This window comes from Mus caroli, chromosome 7 (genome assembly GCF_900094665.2).
Source record: "Mus caroli chromosome 7, CAROLI_EIJ_v1.1, whole genome shotgun sequence".
Taxonomy (NCBI): domain Eukaryota; kingdom Metazoa; phylum Chordata; class Mammalia; order Rodentia; family Muridae; genus Mus; species Mus caroli.
In genome coordinates, this window is record NC_034576.1 from 17,284,792 (window position 1) to 17,294,275 (window position 9,484).

The following is a 9,484-nucleotide window of genomic DNA, read 5'->3' on the forward strand; positions in this document are numbered from 1 at the left end:
AACTTACCAACAGAAACCAAGACTACTTGGCATCATCAGAACCCACTACTCCCAGCACAGTGATGCATGGATAGCCCAACACACCTGAAAAGCAGGATTCAGATTTAAAATCATATCTCATGATGCTGATAGCAGATTTTAAAAGAAAATAATAACTCCCTTAAAGAAATACAGGAGAATGCAGGTAAACAGATAGAAGACCTTAAAGATGAAACACAAAAATCCCATAACGAATTACAGGAAAACACAACCAAAGAGGTGAAGGAATGGAAAAAAATGTCCAAGATCTAAAAATGGAGGGATAAACAATAAATAAATCAAAAGGAGAAAACTCTGGAGCTAGAAAACCTAGGAAAGAAATCAGGAGGAATGAATGCAAGCATCACCAACAGAATACAAGAGATGAAAGAGAGAATCTGGTGTGCACAAGATTCCATAGAAAACATTGCCACAACAATCAAACAAAATGCAAAATGAAATAGATCGTAACTCAAAATATCCAGGAAATACAGGACAAAATGAGAAGAACAAACCTAAGGATAATAGGTGTAGATGAGAAAGATTTTCAAATTAAAGGGCCAGTAACTATCTTCCAAAAATTATAGAAGAAAACTTCCCTAAAGTAAAGAAAGTTCTGCTCATAAACATAGAAGAAGCCTACAAAACTCCAAATAGTACCAAAGAGAAATTCCCCCAGTCATATAATAAACAAAACACCAAATGCACAAAACAAAGAAAAATACAAAAAGCAGTAAGGAAAAATGGTCAAGTAATATATAAAGGCAGACCTATGAGAATTACACCAGGTTTCTCACCAGAGACAATGAAAGCCAGAAGATCCTGGACAGATGTCATAAAGACACTAAGAGAACACAAATGCTAGCCCAGACTACTATACCCAGCAAAACTCTCAATTACCATAGATAGAGAAACCAAAGTATTCCATGACAAAACCAAAAACCAAATTTACACCATATCTTTCCACAAATCAAGCACTTCAATGGATAATAAAGGGAAAATACCAACACAAGGAGTGAAACTATGCCCTAGGAAGAGCAGGAAAGTAATCTTTCAAGAAACCTAAAAAAAGATGATTGCCACATAAACAGAATCCCGACTCTAACAAGAAAAATAACAGGAAGCAACTATTACTTTTCCTTAATATCTTTTAATATCAAAGGACTTAATTCACCAATAAAAGGACATAGACTAACACACTGGCTATGTAAACAGGACCCAACATTTTTCTGTATACAGGAAACCCACTTCAATGACAAAATCAGACACTACCTCAGAGTAAAAGGCTGGAAAACAATTTTCCAAACAAATGGTCGCAAGAAACAAGCTGGAGTAGCTATTCAAATATTGAATAAAATAGACTTTCAACCTAAAGTTATCAAAGAGGACAAGGAGGGGCAGTTTATACACATCAAAGGTAAAATTTACCAAAATGAACTCTCAATTCTCAACATCTATGCTCCAAAAGCAAGGTCATCCACATTCATTAAAGAAACTTTACTAAAGCTCAAAGCACACATTGCATTGCACACAATAATAGTGGGAGACTTCAACACCCCAGTCTCATCAGTGGACAGATCATGGAAACAGAAACTAAACAAAGACACAGTGAAACTAACAGAAGTTAAGAAACAAAAGAATTTAACAAATATCTTTAGAATATTTTATCCTAAAACAAAGGATATACATTCTTCTCAGCACCTTATGGTACCATCTCCAAAACTGACCATCTAATAGGTGACAAAGCAGGCCTCCACAGATACAAAAATATTGAAATAATCTCATGCATTCTATCAGATCACCACTGACTAAAGATTATCTTCAACAACAACATAAATAGTAGAAAGCCCACTTACATGTGGAAGCTGAACAACCCTCTATTCAATGATAACTTGGTCATAGAAGAAATAAAGAAAGAAGTTAAAGACATTTTAGTGTTTAATTAAAATGAAGACAGAACATACTCAAACTTATGAAGCACAATTAAAGCAGCCCTAAGAGGAAAACTCATAGTTCTGAGTGCCATCAAAAAGAAACTGGAGAGAGCATACACTAACAGCTTGACAGCACACCTAAAAGCTCTAGGGGGAAAAAAGGAAAAGATTCACCCAAGAGTAGATATCAGGAAATAATCAAAATCAGGACTGAAATCAACCAAATGGAGACAAAAAGAACTACACAAAGAATCAACCAAACCAGGAGTTGGATCTTTGAGAAAATCAACAAAATAGATAAACCCTTAGCCATAACTAGAGGTTACAGAGACAGCATTCTAATTAACAAAATCAGATATGAAAGGGAAGCCATAGCAACAGAATCTGAGGAAATCCAATAAAAATCATCAGATCCTACTACAAAAGCCTACATTAAACAAAACTGGAAAACCTGGATGAAATGATAGTTTTCTGGACAGGTACCAGGTACCAAAGTTAAATCAGGATCAGATAAATTATCTAAATAGTCCCATAATCCCTAAAGACATAGAAACAGTCATTAATAGTTTCCCAACCAAAACAAAAAACAAAAAACCCATATTGAATGGGTTTAGTGCAGAGTTCTATCAGACCTTCAAAGAAAAACTAAGAGCAATAGTCTTCAAATTATTCCACAAAATAGAAAAAGAAGGAACACTACTCAATTTGTTCTATGAAGCCATAATTACTCTGATACTTAAATCACAGAAATACCTAGCAAAAAAAGGAGAACTTCAAACCATTTTCCCTTATAATTATTGATGCAAAAATACTCAATAAAATTCTTGCAAACTGAATCCAAGTACACATCAAAACAATCATCCATCATGATGAAGAAGGCTTCATCCAAGGGGTGCATGGATGGTTCAATATATGGAAATCTCTCAATGTAATACACTCTTTAAGCAAACTCAAAGGGAAAAAAAAAAAAAAAAACGTATGATCATCCCATTAAATGCCGAGAAGGCATTTGACAAAATCCAACACCCGTTCATGATAAAAGTCTTGAAAAGATCAGAATTCAAGGCCCATACCTAACCATAATAAAAAGCAGTATACAACAAATGAGTAGCCAACTTCAAACTAAATAGTGAGAAACTTGAAGCAATCCCACTAAAATCAGGGACTAGAAAAGGCTGCCTACTATCTCTCTACCTATTTAATATAGTACTTGAAGTCCTAGCCAGAGCAATTAGACAACAAAAAGAGATCAAAAGGATATAAATTTTAAAGAAAGACGTCAAAATATCACTATTTGTGGATGATATGAGAGTATATAAAACTCCACCAAAGAACTCCTAAACCTTGTAAATAACTTGAAAGAAGGAGATAGATATAAAATTAACTAAAAAAAAAAAATCATTGGCCTTTCTCTACACAAGGATAAACAGGCTGAGAAAGAAATTAGGGAAAAAAACACCCTTCACAATAGTCACAAATGATATAAAATACCTTGGTGTGACTCTAACTAAGGAAGTGAAAGTTCTGTATGATAAGAACTGCAAATCTCTGAAGAAAAAAATCAAAGAAGATCTCAGAAGATGGAAAGATCTCCCATGCTCATGGATTGACAGGATCAATATAGTAAAAATGGCTATCTTGCCTAAAGCAATCTACAAATTCAATGCAATCCCCATCAAAATTCCAACTCAATTCTTGACAGAGTTAGAAAGGGCAATTTGAAAATTCATCTGAAATAACAAAAATCCTAGAAAAACATAAACAATTCTCAACAATAAAAGGACCTCTGGTGGAATCACCATCTCTGACCTCAAGCTGAGAAATTGTGATTAAAAACTGCATGGTACTGGTACAGTGACAGGCAGGTAGATCAATGGAATAGAATTGAAGTCCCTGAAATAAACCCACACACCTATGGTCACTTGATCTTTGACAAAGGAGCTAAAACCATCCAGTGGAAAGAAGACAGCATCTTCAACAAATGGTGCTGGCTCAACTGGTAGTTAGCATGTAGAAGAATGCAAATTGATCCTTTCTTATCTCCGTGTACAAAGCTCAAGTCTAAGTTGATCAAGGACCTCCACATAAAACCAGAGACACTGTAACTTATAGAGGAGAAAGTGGAAAAGAGCCTCAAACATATGGATACAGGGGAAAAATTCCTGAACAGAACACCGATGGCTTGTACTATAAGATAAAGAATTAAGAAGTGGGACCTCATAAAACTGCAAAGCTTCTGTTAGGCAATAAGACAAAACAGCAACCAACAGATTGAAAAAAGATCTTTAACAATCATAAATCCAATAAGGGAGCTAATATCCAATATATACAAAGAACTCAAGAAGTTAGACTCCAGAAAACCAAATAACCCTATTAAAAAGGGGTACAGAGCTAAACAGAATTCTCAACTGAGGAATGCCAAATGGCTGAGAAACACCTGAAAAAAATGTTCAATATCCTTAGTCAACAGAGAAATGCAAATCAAAACAATCCTGAGATTCCACCTCGCACTAGTCATAATGGTTAAGATCAAAAACTCAGGTGACAGCAGATGCTGGCAAGGATGTGGAGAAAGAGTAACACTCTGCCATTGCTGGTGGAATCGCAAGCTGGTACAACCACTCTGGAAATCTGTTTTTAGGTTTCCTCAGAAAATTGGACATAGTACTACCAGAGGATCCAGCAATTCCACTTCTGGGTGTATACCCAGAAGATGATCCAACTTGTAATAAGGACACATGCTCCACTATATTCATAGCAGCCTTATTTATAACAGAATTTTCTCCTGTCTTGTCTGATACAAGGTCTTTTGTTCCATGCAGTGCATGGCAGGATGTTGGCTCTTAAACTACTAGGAGATCCCCCTGTCTCTATTTCTGCTTTTGTCATGGGAGTGCTGGTACTAGAGGCTCCAGCTGCCAGTTCTGGATTCATCTGGGATCTGTGTATTTTAGCTCAGACCCTCACACTTGCATAGCAAAGGTTTCCCTACTGAGACATCTTCTAAGCCCCAGAATCATTCTGCTAAAATGTTCCAGCATAAGATTTTGTTGAATCTGGAACTGACTTTGAGGCATGTTGGTAAGATAACTGATGTTCAGGTTTTTCCAACCCCACTCTTTCTAAGGTCCCTATGGCCTCTGCTGTGCTCTGAGGTGACAAAATTCATCCATAGCAATGGTGAACAATGGCTTACAAGAAATTCAAGAACATGCAGATAATAACAGTTTGTTTTTGATTTTCTGTTGGCATAACAAAAGCTCGAGTCTCAGTTCTTTAAAGATAAAACAGCAACTTACTGTTCATGGTGATAGAGGCTGGAGAACAGACCACACAACAGTCCTTGGATGGGACTGTGTACTTCTTCAGCTCTATGTTAAAGAAAGGCAAGTGGGTATACTGGGAATAAAGAGCATGAGAGGCATGTGCTGCTTTAAAAGACACTATAAGTGTGATGACCCAGAGAGCAGGAACTTCCTCATTCCTTCTGTGAACAGCACGTCATTCAGAAAGGCTCAGCCCTTGTCTATAAAACATCACATAGGCCTTTCTGTGATGTCTGTAAAACATCACAATGGCTTCTGGCATTGATCATTTAAGATTTTATGACATAAAATCTTTTAGGAATCTCAAGCCCCTCTGATTCTGAAAGGTCCAGAACTCAAGGCCACAGTACCAAGAGCAGTTGGGATGTGAAGCTAGGGCTACAGAGATGATTTTCATTCAAGGGTAGGAATGACATTCTTGTCACAGCACTGCTCAAAAGTTATATCTCTGTTCCCTACCCTTGCCACTGTTTGGCAAGTTAACAGGCAGATATCTGAAGGAGTCATGACTGGGAGGGCTCCAAGATTCCCCTCTTCTTTAGCCACAGTGATTCATCTCCTCCACCCTTACTGCCCCTGTCTTTAAAATGAAATGATTCCTTCTGTAGCTAACTACTGAAGTATAAAAATGAGAAGCAGAAATAGAGTGAGACTGATGCTGGGAGATCCAACAAATGGCCATAATCAGGGTCACAAGATTAAGCCTTTGAGCTTCTTTTGGATCAGAATAAACTTCAAGATTGACCCTAGAGATGCCTGGTGTGCTTGGAAACTTGTGAGGAAGGCCTGGGAAGAGAAATAGTTCTGAAATTTTCAGGCACAGAGATTGAACCAAAGCCAGAGAAGCCAGCAAAGATGATCAGATGGAAAATCAAGAATATAGAAGAGCTTCCGGTTTCCATGTGTGCCACAACTATCTGCACCCAAATCCCACCCAGAGAGAGCAGGTCTCCCAGAAGTGCAGACATACCTAAGATCACAGATGATACCACCAGTGCTGCCCAAAAACCGGGTCCAAGTGGAATGTGCCAGGATCCCACAGGACCCAGGAACCACTGAGCAGCTGAAAACAGATCCTTTCAGTTTTAATATGCTCTCTGGAGCTTCTGTGCTATAGCTATCCACACCCCAATCCTGCCTGGAGAGAGCTGGCCCCCAAGGAGTGCTGACACACCTAAGATCAAAGAGAAAGTGCTGGCACACTTCTAACATTATAGCAATCAATACCTTAATACAGCGCAGAGAGGGCTTATCTCCCAGGAGTGCTGACACACATAAGACCACATTTGTCCATTACTGGTCCTATTTCCTAGACACAGTGGAGCTGAAGAATTGTGAAACTAGGGAATGAGGAGAACTGGGATGAAACAGTGTCCTCTGGACATGGCAGGACTGCTACATTCAAAAACAAATGTGGAACCCTGAAAGCACATGGAATAAATGACAAAACCAGGACATTAATTCACCTGAACTTGTGGAATAGTGGAAATGTCTCTTAGCTTCATCATGAATCTCCTGAGGTCACTGTCTTATAAAGTACTTTGAGTTTAGTGCCAACGCAGGAATATTTCTGCTATGATAGGTGTAGACTGTTTTGTTTGTCCAGAGTGGTGACCTCCAACCACAGATGACACTGGAAACCTTGAAATATTAGCAATTTGGCTGAATAATTAGAGTTTTTTCATTTAAAACTTGTTTTAAAAAAGTTAGTGTCCATTCTACATTGCTACAGATAATGATAGCTGCCTGTAGAAAGGTCAACTATAATGTCATTGATACCATGCCAGCTAAGTTGAGGGTTTTAAGATGGCTCACCTGACACAAATAAAGAATGTTTTCAAATTGAACAGAAAATATTGTCATGTACAAGATGTGGGTTGAGTAATTGCTATTGTGTGGGTACATAACAGTTTTGGGACATGGAAGAATGACAAAATTGCACCAAGGACTAGAAACAAGTTGACACAGGTTTTCTTGTTGAGGGTTATATTGTTCTGGAACCATCACAGCTATGGAATCCTGGGTTGGAGCTCCTTGTGTTCCATTTCTAACTTCCTATTTTATTTTTTATCCTGATCAATGCAACAGGCTCCCAGTAGGGCAGTCATCATGAATCCTTGCATTTGAACCTATTCTGTCCATAGCTCCCAAGTGCTTACATTTTCTTACTTTCACAGTTTCTATTTTTTATATGAAAACTGACTTTTCATCATAAAACTATGAAAATTCAGAAAAATAGAAAATTTCCATAATATTTTCAAAATCCACTCTATTTTTATGTACCGACGGTGTATTATTTATACCTAACCAATTTACAGCCCTTCGCAAACCTTGCTAAATCAACAGTTATTACATCACCAATGTTTCTGCATAGTCTCCACAGACATATATTTATGACAGGTACATGGTTTTTTTGTTTGTTTTTATGTTTTGTTTTGTTTGGGTTTTGGTTTTTCGATCCTACCTGGAATGGGATGAAAAGTAAACAAAACCTGCACAATATTTTTTTAATTTATTTTTTCAATACATCCAGACCAAAGTTTCACTTTAATCAACTCCTTTTAATACCTTTCCACCTCCCTTCTCCCCAAGATTCACTCTTCTGTTTCCCTTCAGAAATGATCAGCCCCCTTGAGGATATCCACTGAACACAGCATAGCAAGATACAATAAAACTAGGCATAGACCAGCCGGGCGTGGTGGTGCACACCTTTAATCCCAGCACTCAGGAGGCAGAGGCAGGCGGATTTCTGAGTTCAAGGCTTGCCTGGTCTACAAAATGAGTTCCAAGACATACAGGGCTATACAGAGAAACCCTGTCTGGAAAAAAAAACTAGACATAGACCATCATATCAGGACTGGGCAGGGCAACACAGTAAGACAAAAAGGGTCTCAAGAGCAGAAGAGTCAGAGACAACCCCCACTCCTGTTGTTAGAAGTCCCACAAAAACACCAAGCTAACAGCCATAAGTTGATAGCATAGCTCAAACCCATGCAGGCTCCTTGATTGCTGCTTCATTATCTGTGGGTCCCAGTGAGCCCTGCATAGTTCATTCTGTGGGCCATGTTCTCCGGGTATCCAAGACCCTTCTTGCAATTTTTCTCCCCCTCTTCCCTGGGGTTCACCAAAATCCAACTGGAGGGACCCAGTGGAGATCTCTAATTTGGACCCTTTCTCTGCTTCAGGCTTGGCTGTTTGTTTCTATATCTGCTCCCATCAGCTGCTAGCAGAAGCCTCTTTGACTAGGATTAAACTAGGCATCAATCTATGAATTCATAAGAATATTATTAGGGGTCATTTTATTAATTGTTTTCTATCATAGGCCTATTCAGCCCTTGATTCTTGGTCATCAAAGCAGTGTCAGGCATGGGCTTTCTCTCTTGGCTTAGGTCTCAAATAAGAGTGGTCACTTGTTGGTCACTCCCACAAGTTCTGGGCCTCCATTTCCACAGCACATCAGTTAGGTGGTATAGAATGTATGTTGAATGTTTTGTGGTTGGGTTGCTATACAACTCCCAACTTTGGGAGCCATGCCTTGTTACAGAGGATTATGGATCAGGTTCTGAACCCTCCATTACTAAGAGTTCTCACTAGGATTACCATCATAGAATCCTGGCAGTTTCTATTGTACTAGGATTCTACATCACCTTCCCAAATGTCGTACAATTCCAGGCATCCCTTCCCATATTCTTTCTCTCCATTTCTGCCCCAATTGATAGATCCTGTTTTCATTTCCACCTGCTCCAAGTCCACTCCCAAAATCTATTCTATTTCCCCTTCCCAGGAAGAACATTATCTGCCTTAGAGACCTCCTTTTTTACTTAACCTTTCTGGGTCTATTAATTGTAGCATGATTGTCTGTGGGGAATTGCAGGCTGGTATCCAGTCGACCTGAGGTCGGAACCCCAATGGTCATAATTCACCTATATGACATGGTAGGTGTTCCCTCATGCTCCTGGAACTCCGGGCCCTGCCTAAGTTACCACCTCCCACAATCCCCACAAGAGAAGCATGGTCAGTAGTCACATAGACAATGGCCTAAGGTTCTGACCTTCAGGCTAAACTCCTCCCCAGTTACCTAGAAACAGTAAAGACCATAAAAAGGGCTGATAGGCCCCCACCTCACTCTCTTACTCTTATGCTCTTACTTCAAACTCCTCATTCTCACCCTCTCTCCTCTCTCTTTCTCTTCTTTCCTCTCTCTTT